Source organism: Phocoena sinus, chromosome 13 (genome assembly GCF_008692025.1).
Source record: "Phocoena sinus isolate mPhoSin1 chromosome 13, mPhoSin1.pri, whole genome shotgun sequence".
In the NCBI taxonomy this organism is placed as follows: Eukaryota; Metazoa; Chordata; class Mammalia; order Artiodactyla; family Phocoenidae; genus Phocoena; species Phocoena sinus.
The window spans coordinates 71,747,190-71,774,017 of record NC_045775.1 but is presented as its reverse complement, the minus strand read 5'-3'; positions in this window follow the sequence as shown (position 1 = coordinate 71,774,017).

Genomic DNA, 26,828 nt, shown 5'->3' with positions numbered 1-26,828 from the left:
CTTTAAGGAGCTTTGGGAGACCACAGGAAGTTAATGATCACTTAAGAAAGCAGGTTTGCTTAACCACAAAACCAAGAAGTCTTGCTTAGTAACAAAATCATGCAACAGGAGTATAAGAGGAGGTCTCAAAACAATAAAACAATGGTGGCATGAGACCCACATTCTGCCCACTGAGCTCAGTGAGATAATGACCCACTAGGACATGCTCTCTGCACACATAAAATAAACAATAATTTATGGAAACATGACACTTCAAAGTGAAAGACCCTCATTGTACTGAGACATGAAATAATTTTTCCATAATGCCATGACAGTCCCAGCTTTACAACATAGGGACAAGAAAACTCCCCTGCCCAACCTGGAGGAGGAACTGATGATAGAAGTGTGACATCTACTCCAGAATGAGGAAGAAGGTGGTCTTTTCCCCCTTCTCATTTTTCCTTTGATTATAAAATGTAACCCACTAAGTACTCGGGGCAGCACAACACTCGCCTGCCTGCTTGTAAACCTCACAAGCATCCTATCCTAATAAATCACTTCTTATCTATTACTTTGCCTCTTACTATATTTTTTCTGTGCTGAGATATAAAGGAATGGAGCTCCTTGGAGCCCCCTGAAATGCCACCTAGCAGTTTCACGTCCACAGTCCAGAATGTATTAAAGAAAAATACATCTCTTATTTACATGTCTTTGCTGATTGGTTCTTTATAAGTCTAAGTATTCTGAACTTGAATAGATTAATTTCTTATTTAGTAAAGCACCTCAATGAGTTTCAAGATATGCAAATAATGGCCTTGTCTAGAGAAAGAGACTGTTCTACTAAATAGGTTAACAAGGATATGTAGCTCTTTAACACCTGGGGGAAGAGGATAGAGGGAATCTAATAATATTATGAGAGGCTGGGCCTAGGGAGTAAATACGTCTGAAGTACTTTTATGAAGAGAGAGGTCTAGTATTAAACTGGGGGGGTTTCCTTTTCGTGTACAGTTACACAATTCCCCACCCCCATTACCCCTAAATCTTCAATAATTATCTGCTATACAATGTTATGTGTTGTAATATTTGATTAGATAAAGGCAAGGAAGATCATATTAATGGAAGAATATAAAGAACAATGGTGAGAGACACTACAAACAGGAGCTAAGTAAACAGGCAAACTTAAGGGGCTCTGCTTCAGCCTCTGGTTCTCTTCTTTGACAGACAAAAAAAATAGAGACTATTGGATGGATAGCTGATGCTTATGCTCAGAATCACACAGCATATCAGTTTTCTTACAATATTTAAGGGCAGTAAGAATGGAAAGGATTATTAATAGTCAGACACTAACAGTTGTGGCAAATTCAAATGCCCCTAAAATATTTGGAATCAAAATGAAAGGTGCGTTACATATCTAGGAATTAAATGGGTCAAAGTAGAAATTTGCTGGGCTAACAAGGCAGCATGAAGTTTACATATGCTCAAATTTTTACTGATTTACATTTGTGGTAGATATTATTTTTGGTCACCAATATTCCCAGTTGTCTTCCTTACAGGAACAAATGGAGATTTCAATGTCCCATCTTCTTGATGTTGATCTTATCTAAATGACTTAATTTGGTAAACAAAATTTAATAAGTGAAATGTGTAAGTTCAGGTATAAGCATTCTCTTTCCCTGTTTCCATGAGCCAGGAAGTAAATATTTATAAGGAAGTAAAATCTTGATTCTTTATATGAAGCTCTGGTAACCTGGAAAATTGCCTGAAGCCTTAGCATACTTTACATAAGCAAGAAATCAATCTTTGCTGTTTTAAGCCACTACTATTTTGAGATTGTTAGCAGGACAAAATCTTGACTAACAGCATCATATGCACTTGCATTAAGCTTGTTTTTAGAGATGTCTTAATGTAGTTATATGATGCACTTAACTTATCTTAGGCTTTGAAGAACTTTCTCGAGCATTTGTAAAACTTGTTTGAGAATTCCATTATTTGCAGAGAGTATCATTTACGTATGTTTAATCTTCCTCACAAAACATCAAGTCATTGACATCATTTAAGACATAGGTCAATTCTTAAACCAATGGTCTCTCAATGCAAGTCTGTTGCACGTGAGGCATGTCTTTTTTTGAGGTATATCTCAAGTGATCTATTACTAATTATTATTAAATGAATAAGTTCATGTATGGAGTAACATTTTGCAAACTAAAGTGGATTCACGTTTACCATATAAAGGAAATTCTACATCTTACTTTCTAATATTAAGTTGAGGTGAAAGGTGTGAAAGTAAAGTTATTTCAAAGAGCCAACCTGGGTATATCCATTGGACCACATCACACATATGACTGTCATCTTGTGTGTGTCATGATAAAAACAAATATGGAGGTGTTCTGTCACTGGTTGTAGAATACCAGTGGTGGAAGAGACCTTGCACAATTTAGTTACTGATTTTATATTATTTTCTCAACTGTGTTTTTGTAGTCACTTAAAGGCCATAGAATAGGCAAAATTAAATTTCTGCTGGGCAAGTGTCAAGCCCACCTCTTCCACCTCATATATTTTCACTTTTGTTTATATATAGGTCAGCTGCATTAACTTTAACCTTAGAAAATAATTTTATGGTTGGGGGGGAATTTTACAAGACAATGAAAACTCCCCATGGGTCAATCCTCTTTCTTTAATGGATAAACAAGTTCAAAAAAACTGAAGAATTTGCTTAAACATAGAAAGTGAATTTTACAACTTGGACTTAAACTTAATTTCCTAGAACACCATTCAGTATTCTTTTAACCAAATAATATTTAGTTCAGTAACAGATAGCAAACTTATTTTGTCATTATTTTTGTTTCTCTTGTATTTGCTATGAATTTATCAAAACCAAGCTGTTTATAACCATGATTATTAGATTAAAAAGCTTTCTTTTTAAATAAGTATTCTTTCCCCGTATTTTCAGGTAAAAGAAAGCTTAATTATTCTTTTCTGACCTCTGGCCAAATAAATTTCAGGAGACATTTAGAGGCAATGCAATGGAATAGAAAGAACCAGGGCACAGGAATGCACAGACATGAGTAAATACTGACTCCCCAGCTTCCCAGCCTGGCCACCTATGCTGTTAATTAAGATTTTTCAGAATGATTTTTTTTTTTCATCTGAAAAGTAAGGAGAATAATATCTATGGCACAGATATGGAGTGAAGATGAGTCACATGGATCATACAGCAGGGTGCCTTGGACAAATAGATGTCTATTTGTGAGTAAACATCTCACAAATATCAAATTTCCTCCTCTTGAAGTTTACCTTGGAAGATATCAACCAATAAATATATCACTACTTATTCAAAGGCAGAGCTGCATAGTGGTCAAGAGAAGTGGGTATAGGGCCAGCCTGCTGGGATTCGAATATGGCTTAAATATTTGCTTACCATTAGACCTTGCTCAAATTACTTAACTTTGCAGTGTTTTAGTTTCTTTACCTGTAAAACAGGAATAATAAAATTACTGCATAGAGTGTTATGACAATTAAATCAACATATATATTGATTTAGATATTTTTGTAAAGGTTCAATTTAGAACATTTACAAAAATATTTGACACATATTAATTAGTCAACAAATTATGGGTTTTGTGGTTGCTGTTGTTAAACATTCACAATGTGTACAGCCCTACACTGAGACCTGATGTGATATGAAAAAGTCAGATATACTTAACCAACTAGTAATATCAAAATAATTTTCTTTAAAATGTACAAATTTCTTATGAGGATAGACTGCTTTAAAGCACTTTTGATACATTGAAAATACATTGTTGATAAGCTGGCATTTTTAAAATCTATTGATTATAATAAACATATTACCATCCAAATTCTAAGTTATGGCTGATATCAATGCAATAAAACTGGTTTTCTTTTAAAATATTTTGTTATTTAAGGTTCTGATGAATTTAACGTCTGCATGAGTCCAAATTTACCTAAATTAGCCTTCCTTGACAATTTTCTATAATTCAACAGACTCTTCACTGCAGAAAGAAACTCCAATTATTGAAGTTATATTGTGACCAAACACACAAATGCACCTGAGATGAGAATTTGCCAATGTGCTATCCATTCAGGTTAAATGATTTTGGGTTCCAATCCAGTAAAATTCTGCTTGAAGCACAGCTGGGTTGCCAATGTTCTCTCATATGATGAAAAATGAGTATCCCAGCAAACTCCGGTCTGAAAAACTAAAGTAGAAATGAACTTTGAAGAAGAAAATTCCTCACTTTCACTTCTAAAGGAAAATAAGGTCTTAAAATGAATTAGAGTCTAGAAAGCAAATATTGATAAGAACCTTCTATGTATACAAGCAAGAATTGTTAGAAACATTCATTCATATGAGTTTAAAATGTAATGTTAGCACTTTCAACCTAAAGGCCAACTTTATCTTTGATTTCTTGAAAATTATCATTGGAAGCAGTGATAGCATCCAATTATGGAGATACCTTCCAACAGAGTACTATCAACCCCCACATGCACCCCTGATTTTGCCAAACTCATGTAACATTTTATCATAAACTCATATCTGTTTGCTTTAGAATTTTTATTAACACATAATGAAAAGAACAGCCCAGATTTAGAGATTGATCTGTTTCCAAGCGTTAACTTTCTGTTGGAATCAGTGAAATTAAACAGGAAGGAAGAAAGGGAGGAAGAGAAAAGACAACTCATTTGAGTAAATGGTAAACATAGAAAAAAGTGCATCAAAGTGCATTGTCAAGTAGGAGAAAAGGGTTTTTGAAGAACAGAGACATAGTTAATTTAACCTGCATATCCCTCATGAAAAGTTAGCTATAAACAGGAGTGGATCCACATTCTGATTATCATTTATGTCAGATAAAGATAAGTCCTCTTATATAAAGTATCCTGTTGTCTTTCAATAACTTGACATTCTACTTCAAAGGAGGAGAGGGGAAAAATACACAAAAAGACTAGTCCTCACAGGATCAGAGAAATGCAATCTGACAGAAAGTTCATGTATAAACTGTTTGGTATCATTCAGTTGATATCAGGCTAGAGAACAAAGAGCCAATTGCTTTCCAAGTATCCCAAACATTGGGCAACGGACCTGGATGGTGAGACCATGGAGAAATGATCCTTTGGGAAGAAATATTAATGGCTAACAAATCTTGAGTACCTACTTTGACCATGCACTGTACTTGGTACTTGATTTGTAATACAGGGAAAAATTTGTGCTTTGATGGAAAACTATACATTATCTAGAACACATATTTTAGTTTTCTGGTTCTGATTTTATGGGAGCTATTTTCCAACTTTCTGAGTTGTGGATAGCTTATAGTGATGAAAAATAGTTTCTGCATACAGACATTAATTTTTGCAGCAGAGGTTCAACTGACATCCTTAAAGTGGGAGCAGCTAGTTTGACCCCCATTTTTATATCATTATTCCAGATCTATAAATATTTCTCTTCTTTTAATTCTTCTATAAATTGGTTGTAACATCTTACCTACTCACTCATTTAAGTAATGAGTTAAGTAATACCTTTAACACATGTTCATTTTTATCTACATCGGAGTCATTTTTTGTGTGCATGACAATTAGCCTGAGATCAAAGAAAACTTAGACATATACTTTTCCAGCCCCATCACCCTACCTGTAAGTAAACTAAGTCCCAAAGTGATTAAATGACTTTTGTGAAGTTGCATAGCTAGTTATTGGCAGAGCTAAGACCACAACCAAGTCCTTTTCCCATGCTGATTCCCTATCACAAAGTTACATGAATAAGCTTTTTCTTTTTTTACTTAAGACTTTATGTTTTAGAGCAGCTTTAGGTTCACAGCAAATTGAAGGGAAGGTTTATAAAAATACATTAATTAAATGAAAAGAGTTCTCATATATCTCCTGCCCCCACACACATACATAGCTTCCCCCATTATCAACATCCCCCACCAAAGTGGTATATTTGTTACAATTGGTGAGCGTATATTGACACATAATCACCCAAAGTCCATAGTTTACATTAGGATTCACTCTTGGTGCTGTGTACTCTATGGGTTTGGACAAATGTATAATGAGGTGTATCAATCATTAGGGTATCACACAGAGTACTTTCAATAGCTTCAATATCTTCTGTGCTCTACCTAGTCATACCCCTCTCCTCCACACACGACATACATACAACCACTGGCAACCACTGATCTTTTTACTGTCTCCATATTTTTGCCTTTTCCTGAATACTTTATAGTTGGAATGATACATTATGTAGCCTTTTCAGATTGGCTTCTTGAATTTGCTTTTTAATTAGCTTTTTAAAGGTGGGACAGTTTATAGTCCAGAGAATGGGCGGATAATAAAAAAAAAATTCCTAGCAACCGTAGACTGGTGTGTCTAGGAGCACAGTATTTTGAGAGAGAAAGAAACATTTCTAACCATCTTTTCATGTCTGAAATAAATCTTTCAAGGTGACACCTAATTCACTTATATGTAACCTTAGCTCTGTGTATAGCATAGAGAAAATGGCAAGACCTGAGAATTAACTGACAGTTTAGGAATCACTGGGAGCTAATAATTATGCTGGCTTCTCCTCCTGATTCCAAAGTGCAAACATGCTTTAAACAGATTGCCAGTTCCCCCAGGGAAGAGAGAAGGAAATGGCTGGATTAAAGTCAGAAAGGAGGGAGCCAAAAAAATCTAGTATTCATTACCATCCCCATCAATGAATATTTATCAAGCTCCCACAGAGAACCTAGTATCAAGGCTCAGGAATTCAGAGAAGTAAATACAATTTAGAGCAGTAAAAGTTCTCCCTAACCAAGGCTGCCACATGGCAGTGGGGAAGAACCTGTGTGCCAAAGGAAGGGAGAGGAGAGAGCCAGGATAAAGCAGACTCTCTTTTCCTCCACTTTCAGAAAAGATTAAATTCTGTCCCTACATGGGGTTAATTTCTCATTTTTGCTTAATTACCTGAAATTAATTTTATAGTCTTTTTTTCTTTTTTTTTTTAAATATCCATATTCACTACATCTACCTTGCTGTCTTTTAGGAATTTTCAAGCACCTTCAACCTCTCAGATTTGGTGGTATTTTGACTTTTAATGTGAAGTCTAACAAAATTGTTGTATTGGTAGATATTCCTGTTAAGAGATTCCTTTATGTAGGTTTAACTCTCCAAGAAATAGCACTTCATAAGAAGACTTTCATGCCTAAACAAGATGGGGTAACTTTGTAAAAGGGTGACATTTTGAATCATATGCAAATTCTATCTTTGAATTATAAGTCGGTGTAACTTCTAGTACTGTTTTGAAAGCATCATTGGTTTACTTTTTTGTGGGAGGTCATGCCCATGAATGCCTACATGACACTCTTGATAAGAGTATCCAGTTATTTCATAAAACAGGCTCTGTGACTCCTCCTCCAGAGGTACCTAATATAACAAGGTAAATTCATTTCATGCTGATGCTGGAAACTTCTGGCACAACTGGAATCCTTCTTCTTGTCCTTGAAGACAAGGTGGATCTTGTGCTATCTGAATTACCAATGTTTCTGAAGTGATTCTCCCCTCATCCATCATGCCAATCTCCTGTCATCAGCCTCAGCTGATGGAGTGGGACAGCTGTTAACCTCCATCTCCCCAGGGCCAGATATTGTTCCCAGGAGAAAAGGAGGTAACACTGAAGTTGACTTTACTATTACTCAATCCTGGCAAGCCTGTGCTGTAAATGGAAGGACACACTCAATTTGAGGAGAAATAACTTGATTTTGGTTTCATGAATGGAACTAGGAAACTAGAATAAAAACATTATTTACAAGGTCATTGTCCATGGAAATACTGCTCCAGAATGAAATGTGCATAATTGGAGGATCTCTTCTACAACAGAAGTAGTGAGTAAAGAACTTATTGTCACTGTGTGGTCCAAACTTCCTTTCCATTCTCTCTACTCTTTCTGTTTGCTCTGATTTTGTCTCCACGCTCACTTTCTATATTCTTTCTCTACACCAGGGTTTCTCCACTTTGGAACTATTGATAATTAGAACTCAATAATTGTTCATTGTGGGAGACTATCCTGTTTATTATAAGATGTTTAACAGCTTTCCTACCTTCTATCCACTAGAAGCTAGATGCACATCCCAAAGTTGTGACAACCAACCAAAAACCATCTCCAGATGTTTCCAAATTTCACCTGAGGGCAAAAATCACTCTCAGAAGAGAATCACTAACCTCATCATGGATATATGACTTCCAACTCTGCCATTACCAGCTGTGTGATCACGGTCATGTAACTTCACATCTCTGGACAACAATTTTAACATTTTAATATTTGTAGAATATTCTACATGTCATCCCTCTTCACTAAATCCTTTCTTTTTTCCAGGATTTCAGCTTTCCAGTGGGCCCAGTGCAGATTTTCTTCCACACCTTTACAGTGTATATACACTCCATACAGTTTGCCTAGATTCTATCCAAAGTTGAATTTCCTTTCCCATTGACATGGTTTTGCCTCCTTCTCTCAAAATTACATTAATATGTATTCCATAGACACTCGCTGAATTTTGGATAATAAATGAATTAGTCAAATTATAAAATACTGAATAAATGGTTGGACTAATGAAATAATATATCAATAATTTTCATGGCGTGAGATTCCTCCACGTGACTGAGGTATTGTTCACTATATAGAAACAATTTTTCTCAAACTGCTTCTGTTACCTACATCAGAGATTGAATGAATGGAAAGATTTTTAAATTATGGCTTCAGTTTTTTCTACAATGTTCTCTACAAGTATCAAGGTACTCTTATTGCTGACTATAGCTAACATCATCTAACATTCACTCTCACTTATGCTTATGGCATATGATTCCTCAGGCCACTTCAGCCTGAGTATATAGTAAAGAATTTGAATCAAATAATAATAGAAACAAAAAGAAAATCATTTTGTTAAGACCTTACTAGTGAAAACACTGAAAGGATTGCCTAAAAAGTGCCATTTCTCTAATTCATCAAATTATTATGCCTGTCCAGCAATATACACTGTGATTCATCTCCCTTTACTAGTTCCTAGGGTTAGATTATCCTTTCCCTACAAAATATATTTCTGAAGAGTTTATGGAGGAGCAACTGGTGCTGTTGGAGCATTTTAGCATCATTTCTAGCCATCCACAACTATCTATCCCATACAACTCACTGAGCTTTTATGTAACTGTATTTTCAGCTGATACATCATTTAAGTCAGAGAGTCATCACACATTGCAGTGAATACACAGTTTAAAAAATAAACCTTTTCTTAACAAGAATCCAATATAGGCTTGAACTACACATACTTGAAGTCTGCTTTCTATCTTGGGACCTTATGGTTTTAACATTTTATACCCTAATAAGTCTCAAAGTTGAATAGTTTTGGAAATTTTTGACAGAGCAATCATAGAAGAAAAAGAAATAAAAGGAATCCAAATCAGAAAAGAATAAGTAAAGCTGTAATTGTTTGCAGATGACATGATACTATACATCGAGAATTGTAAAGATGCTACCAGAAAACTACTAGAGCTAATCAATGAATTTGGTAAAGTAGGAGGATACAAAATTAATACACAGAAATCTCTTGCATTCCTATACACTAATGATGAAAAATATGAAAGAGAAATTAAGGAAACACTCCCTTTTACCATCACAACAAAAAGAATAAAATATCTAGGAATAAACCTACCTAAGGAGACAGAAGACCTGTATGCAGAAAACTGTAAGACACTGATGAAATAAATTAAAGATGATACAGACAGAGAGATATACCATTTTCTTGGATGGGAAGAATCAATATTGTGAAAATGACTATACTACCCAAATCAATCTACAGATTCAATGCAATCCCTATCAAATTACCAATGGCAGTTTTTACAAAACTAGAACAAAAGATCTTAAAATTTGTATGGAGACACAAAAGACCCCGAATAGTCAAAGCAGTCTTGAGGGAAAAAAATGGAGCAGGAAGAATCAGACTCCCTGACTTCAGACTATACTACAAAGCTACAGTAATCAAGACAATATGGTACTGGCGCAAAAAAACAAAAATATAGATCAATGGAACAGGATAGAAAGCCCAGAGATAAACCCGCACACCTATGGTCAACTAATCTATGACAAAGGAGGCAAGGATGTACAACAGAGAAAAGACAGTCTCTTCAATAAGTGGTGCTGGGAAAACTGGACAGCTACATGTAAAAGAATGAAACTAGAACACTCCCTAACACCATACACAAAAATAAACTCAAAATGGATTAAAGACCTAAATGTAAGGCCAGACACTATAAAATTCTTAGAGGAAAACAGACAGAACACTCTGTGATATAAATCACAGCAAGATCCTTTTTGAGCCACCCCCTAGAGAAATGGAAATAAAAACACAAATAAAAAACTGGGACCTGGTGAAACTTAAAACATTTTGCACAGCAAAGGAAAACCTAAACAAGGTGAAAAGACAACCCTCAGAATGGGAAAAAATATATATTTGCAAATGAAGCAACTGACAAAGGATTAATCTCCAAAATTTAAAAGCATCCCATGCAGCTCAATATCAAAAAAACACACAGCTCAATCCAAAAATGGACAGAAGACCTAAATAGACATTTCCCAAAGAAGATATACATATTGCCAGAAAGCATATAAATGAATGCTCAACATCACTAATCATTAGAGAAATGTAAATCAAAACTACAATGAGGTATCACCTCACACCAGTCAGAGTGGCCATCATCAAAAATCTACAAATAATAAATGCTGGAGAGGGTGTGGAGAAATGGAAATCCTCTTGACTATTGGTGGGAATGTAAATTGATACAGCCACTATGGAGAACAGTATAGAGGTTCCTTAAAAAATTAAAAATAGAACTACCATACGACACAGCAATCCCACTACTGGGCCTATACCCTGAGAAAACCATAATTCAAGAAGAGTCATGTACCATAATGTTCATTGCAGCTGTATTTACAATAGCCAGGACAGGGAAACAACCTAAGTGTCCATCGACAGATGAATGGATAAAGAAGATATGGCACATATATACAATGGATTACTCAACCATAAAAAGAAATGAATTTGAGTTATTTGTAGGGAGGTGGATAGACCTAGAGTCTGTCATCCAGAATGAAGTAAGTCAGAAAGAGAAAAACCAATACCATATGTTAACACATATATATGGAATCTAAAAGAACAACAAAGGGTTCTGAGGAACCTAGGGGCAGGACAGCAATAAAGATGCAGATGTAGAGAATGGACTTGAGGACACAGGGAGGGGGAGGCACAAGCTGGGACGAAGTGAGTGGCATGGACATATATACACTACCAAATGTAAAATAAATAGCTAGTGGGAAGAAGTCACATAGCACAGGGAGATCAGCTCGGTGCTTTGTGACCACATAGAAGGGTGGGATAGGGAGGGTGGGAGGGAGACTCACGAAGGAGGAGATATGGGGATATATGTATAGCTGATTCACTTTGTTATAAAGCAGAAACTAACACACCATTGTAAAGCAATTATACTCCAATAAAGATATTAAAATTTCTCTCTGGGCAAAAAAAAAACCCAAAAAACAAAAAACTGGAGAAGGATGTTTAATGATAACAATGAATTACAATTACTAAAAAATAAATAAAAATAAGGCTTCCCTGGTGGCGCAGTGGTTGAGAGTCCACCTGCCGATGCAGGGGACATGGGTTCATGTCCCGGTCCAGGAAGATCCCACACTCCACGGAGTGGCTGGGCCCGTGAGCCATGGCCGCTGAGCCTGCACATCTGGAGCCTGTGCTCCGCAATGGGAGAGGCCACAACAGTGAGAGGCCCGTATACCACAATAAATAAATAAATAAATAAATAAATAAATAAGTTTCAGAGTTGAATTATCAGATCCTACTCTGAGGGTTGTAAAATTCAGAGACTTGGTTACCCATGAATAAACAACTTGTGCTTCTCAAGTATGTAAAAAGCTACATATAATAAAAAGAATAGATTCTTTTCTTAGGGGCAGAAAGATTAGCTCATCTTCACTTAAAAGAATGTTAAGGGCAGCAAGATCAATGCTTAGATGAACGTGAGAAGAACATCCACAGATAGAGGGTGAACTTGCTCAGTCAGGTCCTTTGCCTCATGACTTATGGTACAAGGTTGGTGTAGGAAAGTTTGCCTTTGAGAGGCTTGATGAAGCACTGCCACTGCAGAAGACCCTTGCTTACAGGAAAGATGTCAACTGCATGTTCCTTTTTAGACAATATGGTTATCACCAACAGTATTATATTATTAGAGTATGTTAATGGTTTAAAGCATGAAAACATAGTATTATTGAAGTACAACTTGTGGGTGATCTAATGCCATCATATTTTATACTCAAGGAGGGTTCAATGGAGGAAAGTGACCTATAAACCATAATGTACTGTCTTTTAAAAAAAAATAGTGTAAATCTCACACAACTTGGTAAAAAGATTGATGAAGGTCACAGTGTGGAGTTTTGACACTGTGGAGTCAAAGTCTATTAATAATTCAGAATGTTTCCTACTTTCCTTTATAAGCCAAAGGACAAGCAAGACACTATTAAAACGCAAGCCATTACTAATAATCTATATCATTGGACAACATGAACCCAATCAACTGGTCTTGCTGTCCCTTGAATAAGAATTCAACATTTGTACTTTTACCATTGTTTAGGGTTCTCTTCCTCTAGAATCTCCACTGATGTCTTCCTTATTTTCTCCTGGTCTCCCTTTAAATTTCATTTTATCCCTGAAGCCTTCTGTATCCATTGTATATAAAATAAGAATGCTCCCATCCATGCCATTTCTGGCATTTCCTATCTCCTGATTCTGTTTTATCTTTTTCCAAGAAAAAAAAAATCACTGTATTATTATTTGCTTGTTTTCCTGTCTTCCCCTAATGTTGCCTCCATGAAATCAGGAACTTTGTTCTGTTCTCTGTTGTATCAGTGGCAACTTGAAGAATGACTGTTACATAATTAAGTACTTAATATTTATTTGTTGAAAACTTCAACTAGGTTATCAATTATCGAGTCAATTAGAGCTGTCTCTTTCAAAGAATCGATCAGAACTATGGAAGAAAATTTAGTAATTACAGATGCTATGTTTTAAGATTTTCTACAAGATCCCCAGACTTGACGTTAGAAGCCCAAATAATTTGATATGTTTTGATTGACTTACAGAGCATTTTTTTAATTTGATGTAATATTTAATAAAATCAGGGAATTTCAGATAAAAGTAAGGATTTCTGGATTATTTTGAATATCTGAATTCCACCTTTTCATTTCCAAATGGAAAAGATATCTGGAGTCAAACTGTGCCTTGTTCATTTACCCAAAGTCTATGCTCTGGAGACCACCACAATCTACTGCCTTCTGTTTCTTTTATCTATTTCTAATTATGTTATCTGCCTGGCTGCTGAAAGCACTTAAAGTTGCAATTTTTTGCCCTAAGTATTTCTGAGTGCTTTGCCTAACCACTTAAGGAAATTAATGACTAATTATAGAAAAGGAGGATCATTACAACTAGAGTTGTTAATGGCCATCAACACACATTTAATACACAACTCTAACAAAACAAATAGCACTAGAGTACAGTGGATTGATCCGGGCCAGGTGGTGGACAGGGCTTCTCTGGTAGCAATAATGTAAGTGAAATGGAGCCTGCCAGGCACTATTTAACACTTTTGCAGCTCATCTGCACCATGTCCATCTGCCCTATTTAGCACCTCTTTAAAGTTGACACTGTGTATCATATATGAAAGTTGTTAAGAGAGTAAACCCTAAGAGTCCCCATCACAAGGAAGAATTGTATAAATTCTCTATTTCTTTAATGTTGTAACTATATGAGATGATAGATGTTCACTAAACTTGTAATCATTTCGTAATGTATGCAAATCAAATCTTTATGCTGTACACCTTAAACTTATACAGTGCTGTATCTCAATTCTATCTCAATAAAAACTCAAAAGAGAGAGAGAGAAAAAAAAGTCCAGTCACCCAAACTCCAAACCCTGAATAGAGTTAGCATACAGCTCTTGCAGTGCTAACCAACAGTCTTTAACTATGACTATTCCTGTGACTTGTGTAGTGCATTGAAAAGAAACATGACACAGGTTAAAAGGACACAGAATAAGTAGGGAGTAAGGAAAGTTTCAAACTTATAAATTTGGTTAAGTTAAACTCTCTGCCTTGAATGCCACACATATACAATAATGACTGCTACTTACTGAGAGCTCAGTACATACTATTCTATCTATTTTACACCTATTAACTCATTTTATCTTTGTAACAACTGAATGAGAGTTTAATTAACTAGGTCAAGATGTAGGGCTAGGAAATGAGAACTAGGATTTAAACCCAGATATTCTAACACTAGAGATTGTGTTTTGAACAACCACATGCCAGAGCATAACTCACTAATGTATGCAAAGTTGTTTAAAAAAGTTTAATGTATATTTTAAAAACAGACTTTTCTATGTTCTCTTACAAATGGGGTTTGAAAGCTTGTTGGGAAGCTCAGGGGAGCATGGTTACTCCCATAACCTTAACCGTTCGAACAGGTCCCCCTCTGTGAGGGAGGTCATCCTCTTTGACTGTGCACCCAGACTGAGGAGGGACTTGCATGGAGTGGTGAGGGAGGTAGGGGACACCTGCCTAGCCAGACAGACCAGACAAATCTATGGGGTGACAGTTGTCTCCTCACATCCAGTATGTAAATTTCTTAGCATAGCTCCTAACACACAACTTGTCAATATAAGTTAGGTATTATATAAACTAGAAGGATGAAGTCACTGTGGCTTTCTTCTTTTTTTTTTTCTTTTTCTTTCTCCTTTTTTTTTTGATATAGTCTCTGTTCCATTCAAAATGTCCCAAAAGCAATGCTCTTGTTAAAATTCAAGACTCCTCCATTGGCATTTCCTAAACCAATTGTTGAACCTGAATTTCTCTCCATCTGCTTCCAGCTCATATAATCAGGTTTCTATCTTATTTTGGTCTGTGTTCTAAATCCTCATCCAACAACCTAATACCCCAGCAACACCTGCAACCCTGAATTGATCTTGCCAGACCCTTCCAAATTTCTGGAATCCTGCCCCCAGCATTTTGTGTTCCATTTGGTAAATGAAATTCTGTAACTGGTCCAAGCTCTGTTCTGTGGTAAAATATGAAAGCCCAGGACACTACTAATGAAGCTAATGCAAAAACCCAGGGGTCCTACCTCCAAGCTGCTCTGAGTCAGCGGTTAAAATTATCTAAAATATCAAGTCTAATTTTCCTCCTCACATACTTATATATGGCAAGTATCATAGAATGCTATGAACTTTAGATATTCTCCTTCAAATGAATATTGGACAACAGGAGCATACAGATTTATTTCATAAGAGAAAGTTCTTTGAATTATTCTCCAAACTATGCCATTATATTTTTTGTACTTGATTTTTCTCACACAAAATTAAATTTATAGAAACCACAAGTTTATAAGTGTTTAAAGCACCTCTAGAAGAAACCAGCCGAACACTTTCTCCATTAATCACCTAGCTGTGAAATCAACAGGTGGTTCTCAGTTCCACTAGTTTTAAGTAACCTGGAGGAATGAGTTGTCACAAAAGATGCCTTAGTGTGTGTGGTTTTATGTCAGATCATAGCCAGGCCCTAGTTGATGATCTATGCAATTTAGGGGAATTCCAAAATGTGGGACTATAACCTTCACACTTTAGGGACTAAACCGTTAAACAATAAAATCCCAGGAAGTTTTCAAGACAGCACATTTTATCCACTAGCAATGCAACCAGGGAAGTAAGAAATATTTTGAAACTGGACACAAGAAGGAATGAGCAAAGACATAGAGAGTTAGCACAATAGTGGATTAGGGGAAGAGAGAAATCAATGAAAGCCAGAGCCTTTGTTCACATGTTGTAATGTGAGTACAGTTCCAAGATGAGCATTTGGCAGAGTAAGGAGACTAAAGATTTTATAAAATAGATTAAGGAGAGTCAGTCAAAGTTCAGTTTTGTCCTAAGAATTGTTCCCTGTTTGAATTCTCAGATGCTATGGGAAAATATCAGAAGGATATAGAGGCTGTAAGACTAGAGTCACAGCTTAGAAGCATTTGATTAAACAATTGTGATTAAGTAAGAAGTGAGGCAGTAATTGGTGGCTAAGTGTTTTGAAGTTCACAGTGGAGAAGGTATGGTCCTTAAGGAACATTCACAATTCACAAAGAGTATTTCTCAAATTTTAATAGCTTGAGAATATTTTTGAATCTGGGACAGATTTTCTTTCAGTTCTTTCCCCCTTGTTTCTAAGAGAGTATATGGATAGAGAGGGAAATAAGGATATCCATATCAGGATTTCCTTGGAATTTTAACCAAGAAATAGAGTTAAAGAAATTACAAGCTTTGAAATTTACCTGTGACAGCCATGGCTGTGGATCCCTGAGATCTTCCATCAAGAGACAATCTGATATGAGGAGAATTATTACCTGATAGCCTGCAGCTGCCACACTTTCAGGATCCAACAAAGCATTTTCAATAAATGTACCCTACCCCTGACTGTTCCCAACTAATGACCGCACACAGTAGGGAAGCTAGAGGTGGGCAATCCCTGCCCAGAACAGGTCTTCTATGATAGAAAACTTTGTTCCGGGTGCTCTCCATCAGCCTGACCAAGTCTTTGTCTCCATACACAATCCTCCTTCCTTTCCCTCTTCTTTTCCAGAGTCAGACTGTACTGTGATCTAAAGGCTCTGATGCCTGTTCCTGCTCCTTCTCTCCATTGTACTCAGAAGTGTTTTCCATAACGCACCTCTTTAACTTTTAATTGCCTTGCCATCTACCTTTTGGGAGATCCAAACTGGCAGTTATCTCATTTATAAAAATACTAAAAATAGATCTGAGGAAACGTGTTTAACTAATGGACACATCTCCACTCCACACCCAAATTATTCCAGAGGTCATGGCACCACTACACAGAGGTAAGCAAAGCAATCCACAGCAACCACAATGATCCACAGAGGTCTTTGAAAGCTTTGTTTGTCTTTCCTTAGAAGAAAGGAGACACCGTAGCTCATATCCACACAAACTAGTTCCCTAGTTTGTGTGGATATGAGCCTGCCTTATGGGATTCTGAAATGGGGAACAAATTAATTTGGAACAAGTCAATGAAGATTGGCTATATTTTCAATCTTTTATCTTTTTTTGCATCTACGTTAAACACAGGTACTAGAATGCTATTGTTACTTTTTTTGGTGCACAAATGAATTAGTGACTGTTGTAGATACATTCAAGACCATCTTTATTAATGTTTTGGAAGGCTAATTCCTTTTGTTCTCAGTGGTTAAAATCTTTACATCCTAAGATTCATTTAAATATACTGCTGGAAAATCTGAAGAGGAAAGGTACACTACTTCCTACATGAAGCTGCAAGTATATAAATCCCAAAATCTGAAACTGATAATTATAAATCCTAGTAGTAAACATTATAATATTTCTTGATCCTTCAGTAAACAATAAGACACTATCAAGGAGAGCTTACAGAGTAAATGAACAAACATATTAACATTAATTGTGATGATTAATAGATATTATAGCAAATAAAGTGAGATCAGATGCTTATCTAGCCATTTGGAGGAGATAAAAGGCTTTTTAAAGGAGTGTTTATTTGAAATTGAGATGGAATCTCAGAACCAAGGGAAAAGATCAAACAATAACCCAACATAGAATTTTATCAGACAACCTATGTCATGTTTCAATAGATTCCAATTACCCTTTGACCCATTATTATTGATATTCTTAATGCTTTGACAGGAATATATTTTTCCTTCCTTTATTTTCAATTTTGTTACTATAATCTCCCATCCATTTCTCTTTATTGAACACCAACTAGGTGTGACGCCTTATAGCATCAACAAAAACCACAAAATGAACAAGATATAGTTTCTGACCTCTGAGATCTAATATGATGATTTTAAGCATGCCATGGAGTATACTTCCTCTATGGAAAAGCAAGTAGTCCTACAAATAAAGGCAAAGGAAATGCGTAGCTGCCCTTATAATCAAAGTGACAGTATAATGCATTATGCAGACCAAGACACTTTTGAGAATGAAAGAATGAGCCATTAATCATTATTTGGGAACAAAGGGAATAAACTGGGACTGACCAGACAACCTAGGATATTTAATAATCCACCTGAAACCAAATTCTCTGGAATGCATTATTTTCTGTAAAGTATCATGTACACTCTGCTCCATATCAATAGACCCTAAGGTTGGCAGGTTCACTTTAAAGTGTTAGAAGAAGATCAAGCACACGTGTGGGTGCTTGACTAGTATCCTCCTGAAAGGGCAGAGAGATATTCAACTCATCTGCTTTGATAATATCACTTTATAGATCATCCAATACATGTAGCTGATGCTATGATAGAATGAAAGGAAAACACATGAATGATTAGTTATTTTAGATATACATGCCCTCGTAATATTCCAAAAAAACAAATAACCTACCAGAAATTTCAATATGGTTAATATGTGTTTATTTATCATTTTTATTCTTAAAGAAGAGAGGTAATAAATCTTCTGACTGACCTAAACTTGTCCTCAATTGGGAGAGCCAGTGTGATCAATTTCCCCTCAGAGAACAAAGTAACCAGTATGAATAAAAAACATCGTTTGTGACAATTTCACCTGAATTCCACCAACCTTTGCTACATTCTTTTGTACTTAAGCCATTTTCCACTAATTTTCATATATTTCATCCCAATACAAACATGAGCTCACTTAGGTCAGTAGCATGATTCAGGGCTCACACAAAAATCTACCATCTATAAATACTATTTTTGCTCAAAACATGGATATTTAATCATTTTTCTTGACTATAAAAAGCAGCCAAAATTTATAATTGACTATCTATTCAGTTACTGTAGTAAAAGAAAGAACCTACAGAAGACTGTAGCTATCCATAAATCGAAGCATTTGTCTGGGTTGCATCATTCATATTATTTATCTGAACTAAGTTTGCATGAAATCAATTTTTATGTTCAAATGAGCAATAAGGGCTTTGTTTCACATGTTGAAAACTTATTTTACTCCTATGATTTGATGCCTTATTTATAACTATATGTGCATGATGAGTATGATACTAAGCTCCTTAACAGCAAATATGACAGCACACACACAGACTGTGTCAACACTTTCAGTCCTGGAAGTGTACACTTGGCTCTCCGTTCAAGAAATAATTTACTATTCAACTGTAAAAAGAGTAGTTAGTCCACAGCTTCTAGCTGTGAGTGCCTTTAGGATCCACCTAAGCTTTTGAATTATAGCCATGTATTTCTGGGGCTGCTCCCAGAAAATGAGTGACATAGTGGGGTAATATATCTTGGTTCTTTCTGTATCTACATTGAGATTTTTTTAATGGGCAATCTCTTTTTTGGAGGTCCTGGTTGAGTTGGCCAAGATTTTGTCAGACCTGCATCCCTTCTGCCCAATCCTGATTCCTCCCTTCTGTTATCTATCCCAGGCATTAATCTCCAATAAACCTCTTGCATGCTCAACTCCATCTCAGCAAATGTTTTCTAATAGTTCCAACTAAACACACAAACTATCCAAAAATGTCTCTGTGTCTTATACCTGGTGTCAGCAGTACTTACTTGATAAATTATTTGAAGGTCTATCATGTAATTTTCTTCAATAGGAATGCTATCTGATCTTATCCCTAAGATGTTTAGGGCCATGGTCCCCACAGAGAGTTTTGTGAAAGCTATAGGGCTTCTGTTTTAGGAAACCACACATAAAAATGACAGTTGATGTGCACTGTTAGTAGCTCATGAATTATGTTTTAAAGTTGGTTTCTGGACCTCATGCAATTAAAAAAAAAATCATTCTGGAGAGACCTTCAAGATGGTGGAGGATTAAGATGTGGAGATCACCTTCCTCCCCACAGATACATCAGAAATATATCTACATGTGGAACAACTCCTACAGAACAACTACTGAACACTGGCAGAAGGCCTCAGACCTCTCAAAGGCAAGAAACTCCCCACATTTTGCAGGAAGTGCAAAAGAAAAAAGAAAAAAACAGAGACAAAATAATAGGGATGGGACCTGGCCCTCTGGGAAGGAGCTGTGAAGGAGGAAAAGTTTCCATGCTCTAAGAAGCTCCTTCACTGGCGGAGATGGGGGATGGCAGGGTGTAAGCCTTGGAGCCACGGACAAGAGCATAGCAACAGGGGTGCAGAGGACAAAGTGGAGAGATTTCTGCACAGAGGGTCAGTGCCAACCAGAACTCACTAGCTTGAGAGGCTTGTCTGCTCACCTGCTGGGTCAGGTGGGGGTCTGGGAGCTAAGGCTCAGGCTCCAGAGGTCTGATTGCAGGGAGAGGACTGGGGTTGGCTATGTGAACACAGCCTGAAGGGGGCTAGTGCTCCATAGCTAGCTGGGAGGGAGTCCAGTAAAATCTCTGGACCTGCCTAAGAGGCAAGAGAACATTGTTTCAGGGTCCACAAGGAGAGGGGATTCAGAGCACCTCTTAAATGAGCTCCAGAGATGGGCGCAAGCCGTGGCTATCAGTGCGGACACCAGAGATGGGCATGAAATGCTAAAGCTGCTGCTGCAGCCACCAAGAAGACTGTGTGCAAGCACAGGTCACTATCCACACCTCCTCTCCTGGAAGCCTGTGCAGCCAGCCATTACCAGGGTCCCAGATCGCTGGGAGAACGTGTGATGCTCCTCAAGCTGTTGCAACATCACACTGGCCTCTGCCACTTCAGGCTCACCTCACATTCCATACTCCTCCCTCCACCCAACCTGAGTGAGTTAGAGTCCCCTAATCAGCTACTAGTTTAACCCCATCCTATCTCGGTGGGAACAGATGCCCTCAGGCGACCTGCACACAGAGGTGAGGCCAAATCCAAAACTGAACCCCGGGAGCTGTGCGAACAAATAAGAGAAAGGGAAATCTCTCCCAGAAGCATTAGGAGCAGCTGATTATATCTCTACAATCAACTTGATGTACCCTGCAACTGTGGAATACCTGAATAGACAATGAATCATCCCAAAATTGAGGCAGTGGACTTTGGAAATAACAATATATATATATTTTTTCCCTTTTTCTCTTTCTGTGAGTCAGTATCTGTATGCTTCTTTATGTGACTTTGTCTGTATGGCTGTGCTTTTACATTTTTCCTAGAGTTCTGTCTTTCCATTTTTCTTTTTTTTTTTTTGGAATACTTTTTAACACTTATCATTGGTGGATTTGTTTTTCAGTTTGGTTGCTCTCTTCTTTTTTTTTAAAAATTTCTTATTAATTATTTTTATTTAAAAAAATTATTTCTTATTTTTTATTTTAATACCTTTATTTTATTCTATTTTAATTGTTTCCTTTTTTTTCCTCTTTTGTTCTGAGCCATGTAGCTGTCAGAGTCTTGGCGCTCTGGCTGGGTGTCAAGCCTGTGCCTCGGATGTGGGAGACCTGGGTTCAGGACATTGGTCTACCAGAGACCTCCCAGTTTCATGTGATATCAAATAACTAAAGCTCTCCCACAGATCTCCATCTTAACATTATTACCCAGCTCCACTCAATGACCAGTAAGATACAGTGTTGGACACTCTATGCCAAACAACAAGCAAGACAGAAACACAAACCCACCCGTTAGCAGAGACGCTGCCTAAAATTGTAATAACGTCACAGACACCCCAAAACACACCACCGGATGCAGTCCTGCCCACCAGAAAGACAAGATCCAGCCTCATCCACCAGAACACAGGCACCACTCCCCTCCACCAGGAAGCTTACACAACCCACAAAACCAACCTTAGCCACAGGGGGCAGACACCAAAAACTACAGGAATTATGAACCTAAAGCCTGTGATAAGGAGACCACAAACAGAGTTAAGTTAAGCAAAATGAGAAGACAGAGAAACACACAGAAGATGAAGAAGCAAGGTAAAAACACATCAGACCAAACTAATGAAGAGGAAATAGGCAGTCTACCTGAAAAAGAATTCAGAGGAATGATAGCAAATATGATCCAAGATCTTGGAAATAGAATGGAGAAAATATAAGAAATGTGTAACAAGGACCTAGAAGAACTAAAGAGCAAACAAACAATGGTGGACAACAAAATAAATGAAATTAAAAATTTTCTAGAAGGAATCAATAGCAGAATAACTGAGGCAGAAAAATGGATCAGTGACCTGGAAGATAAAATAGTGGAATTAACTACCACAGAGGAGAATAAAGAAAAAAGAAGGAAAAGAACTGATGACAGACTCAGAGACCTCTCGGTTTCTGGGTCATTAAAAGCACCAACTTTAGAATTATAGGGGTCCCAGAAGAAGAAAAAAAGAAAGGGACTGAGAAAATAGTTGATGAAATTATAGTTGAAAACTTCCCTAATATGGGAAATAGTCAATCAATCAAGTCCAGGAAGCACAGAGAGTCCCATACAGGATAAATCCAAGGAGAAACATGCCAAGACACATATTAATCAAACTATCAAAAATTAAATACAAAGATAAAATATTCAAAGCAGCAAGGAAAAAGCAACAAATAACATACAAGGTAATCCCCATAAGGTTAACAGCTGATCTTTCAGCAGAAACTCTGCAAGCCAGAAGAGAGTGACAGGACATATTTAAAGTGTTGAAAGGGAAAACTGTACAAAAAAGATACTCTACCCAGCAAGGATCTCATTCAGATTTTTTTTTTTTTTTTTTTTTTTTTGCTGTACGCAGGCCTCTCACTGTTGTGGCCTCTCCCATTGCGGAGCACAGGCTCCAGACGCGCAGGCTCAGCGGCCATGGCTCACAGGCACAGCTGCTCCATGGCATGTGGGATCTTCCTGGACTGGGGTACAAACCCGCGTCTCCTGCATCAGCAGGAGGACTCTCAACCACTGCGCCACCAGGGAAGCCCCTCATTCAGATTTGATGGAGAAATTAAGACCTTTACAAACAAGCAAAAGCCAATAGAATTCAGCACCACCAAACCAGATTTACAACAAATGTTAAAGGAACTTCTCTAGGCAGGAAACAAAAGAGAAGGAAAAGACCTACAATAACGAACCCAATACAATTAAGAAAACGGTAACAGGAACATACATATCGATAATTACCTTATATGTAAATGGATTAAATGCTCTAACCAAAAGACATAGACTGGCTGAATGGATACAAAAACAAGACACACTTGTTACATATGTTGTCTACAAGAGACCCACTTCAGACTCAGGGACATATACAGATTGAAAGTGAGGGTACGGAAAAAGATATTCCATGAAAATGGAAATCAAAATAAAGCTGGCATAGCAAGTGTCGTATCATACAAAATAGACTTTAAAATAAAGATTGTTACAAGAGACAAAAAAGGACATTACCTAATGATCAAGGGATCAATCCAAGAAAATGTAACAAGTGTAAATATTGATGCACCAAACATAGGAGCACCTCAATACATATGGCAAATGCTAAGAGCCATAAAAGGGGAAATTAACAATAACACAATTATAGTAGGGGACTTTAACACCCCATTTTCACCAATGGATGGAGCAACCAAAATGAAAATAAATAAGGAAACACAAGCTTTAAATGATACATTAAACAAGATTAATTGAAATTTGTAGGACATTCCATCCAAAAAAAACAGAATACACTTTAAGTGCCTATGAAAAATTCGGCAGGATAGATATCTTGGGTCACAAATCAAGCCTTGGTAAATTTAAGAAAATTGAAATCATATCAAGTACCTTTTCCAACTACAGCGCTATGAGACTAGATATCAATTACAGGAAAAAATCGGTAAAAAAATTCAAACACATGGAGGCTAAACAATACACTACTAAATAACCAAGAAATCACTGAAGAAATTGAAGTCAACATCAATAAATACCTAGAAAAAAAAACAATGAAAACCCGAAGACCCAAAACCTATGGGATGCAGGAAAAGCAGTTCTAAGAAGAAAGTTTATAGCAATAAAATCCTACATCAAGAAACATCTCAAAAAAAAAAAAAACAACCTAAGCTTATACTTAAAGCAATTAGAGAAAGAAGAAGAAAAAATCCCCAAAGTTAGCAGAAGGAAAGAAATCATAAATATCAGATCAGGAATAGATGAAAAGAAATGAAGGAAACAATAACAAAGATCAATAAAACTAAAAGCTGGTTCTTTGAGAAGATAAACAAAATTGTTAGACCATTAGCCAGACTCATCTAAAAAAAGGGACAAGGGCTTCCCTGGTTGTGCAGTGGTTGAGAGTCCACCTGCTGATGCAGGGGACACAGGTTCATGCCCCAGTCCAGGAAGGTCCCACATGTCATGGAGAGGCTGGGCCCATGAGCCATGGCTGCTGATCCTGCACGTCTGGAGCCTGTGCTCCACAAGGGAGAGGCCACAACAGTGAGAGGCACACATACTGCAAAAAAAAAAAAAAAAAAAAAAAGGGACAAGGTTCAAATCAATAGAATTAGAAATGAAAAAGGAGAAGTAACAACAGACACTGCAGAAATACAAAGGATGATCAGTGAATATTACAAGCAACTATATGCCAATAAAATGGAACACCTGGAAAAAATGGACAAACTCTTAGAAAAGCACAACATTCTGGCAGTGAACAAGGGAAAAAGGTAAAGTATGAACAGACCAATCACGAGCACTGAAATTGAAACTGTGATTAAAAATCTTCCAACAAACAAAAGCCCAGGACTGGATGGCTTCACAGGTGAATTCTATCAAACATTTAGAGAAGAGCTAAGACCTATTCTTCTCAAACTGCTCCAAAGTATAGCAGAGGGAGGAACACTCCCAAACTCATTCTTTGAGGCCACCATCACTCTGATACCAAAAATAGACAAAGATGTCACAATCATAGAAAACTACTGACTAGTATCACTGATGAACATAGAAGCAAAAATCCTCAACAAAATACTAGCAAACAGAATCCAACAGCACATTAAAAGGATCATACACCATGACGAAGTGGGATTTACCCAAGAGATGCAATGATTCTTCAATATACACAAATCAATCAATGTGATACACCAGATTAACAAATTGAAGAATAAAAACCATATGATCATCTCAGTAGATGCTGAAAAAAAACACTTTTGTCAAAATTCAACACCCATTTATGAAAGAAACCCTCCAGAAAGTAGGCATACAGGAAACTTACCTCAACATAATAAAGCCCATATATCAAAAACACAAAGCCAACATTACTTTCAATGGTGAAAAACTGAAACCGTTTCCACTAAGATCAGGAAGAAGAAAAGGTTGTCCACTCTCACCACTATTATTCAACATAGTTTTGGAAGTTTTAGCCACAGCAATCAGAGAAGTAAAAGAAATAAAAAGAATCTAAATCAGAAAAGAAGAAGTAAAGCTGTCACTGTTTGCAGATGACATGATACTATACATAGAGAATCCTAAAGATGCTACCAGAAAACTACTAGAGCTAATCAATGAGTTTGGTAAAGTAGAAGGATACAAAATGAATGCACAGAAATCTCTTGAATTCCTATATACTAATGTTCGAAAAATCAGAAAGAGAAATTAATAAAATGCTCCATTTACTATTATAATGAAAAGATTAAAATATCTAGGAATAAACCTATCTAAGGAGACAAAAGACCTGTATGCGGAAGACTATAAGACACTGACTAAAGAAATTAAAGATGATACAAACATATGGAGAGATATACCATGTTCTTGTATTGGAAGAATCAACATTGTGAAAATGACTATACTACCCAAAGTAATCTACAGATTCAATGCAATACCTATCAAACTACCAGTGGCATTTTTCACAGAAGTGGAAGAAAAAGTTTCACAATTCGTATGGAAACACAAAAGATCCCAAATAGGCAAAGCAATCTTGAGAAAGAAAATCGGAGTTAGAAGAATCAGGCTCCCAGATTTCAGACTATACTACAAAGCTACAGTAAACAAGACAGTATGGTACTGGCACAAAAACAGCAATATAGATCAATGGAACAGGATAGAAAGCTCAGAGATAAACCTACACACATCTGGTAACCTTATTTTGATAAAGGAGGCAAGAATATACAATGGAGAAAAGACAGCCTTTTCAATAAGTGGTGCTGAGAAAACTGGGCAGCTACATGTAAAAGCATGAAATTAAAACACTCCCTAACACCATACACAAAAATAAACTCAAAATGGATTGAAGACCTAAATGTAAAGCCAGACACGATAAAACTTAGAGGAAAACATAGGCAGAACACTCTATGACATAAATCACAGTAAGATCCTTTTTGACTCACCTCCTAGAGAAATGGAAGTAAAAACAAAAATAAGCATATGGGACCTAATGAAACTTAAAAGCTTTTGCACAGCAAAGGAAACCATAAACAAGACCAAAAGATAGCCTTCAGAATGGGAGAAAATATTTGTAAATGAAGCAACTGACAAAGGATTAATCTCCAAACTTTACAAGCAGCTTATTCAGCTCAATATGAAAGTAACAAACAACCCAATCCAAAAATGGGCAGAAGACCTAAATAGCTATTTCTCCAAGGAAAATATACTGATTGCCAACAAACACATGAAAGAATGCTCATCATAAAAAAAAAGAATCCTCATCATAATTAATCATTAGATAAATGCAAATCAAAACTACAATGAGATATCATCTCACACCCATCAGAACGGCCATCATCAAAAAAACTACAAACAATAAGTGCTGGAGAGGGTGTGGAGAAAAGGGAACCCTCTTGTAATGTTGATGGGACTGTAAATTGATACAGCCACTGTGGATAATAGTATGTAGGTTCCTTAAAAACTAAAAATAGAACTACCATATGACCCAGCAAACCCACTACTGGACATATA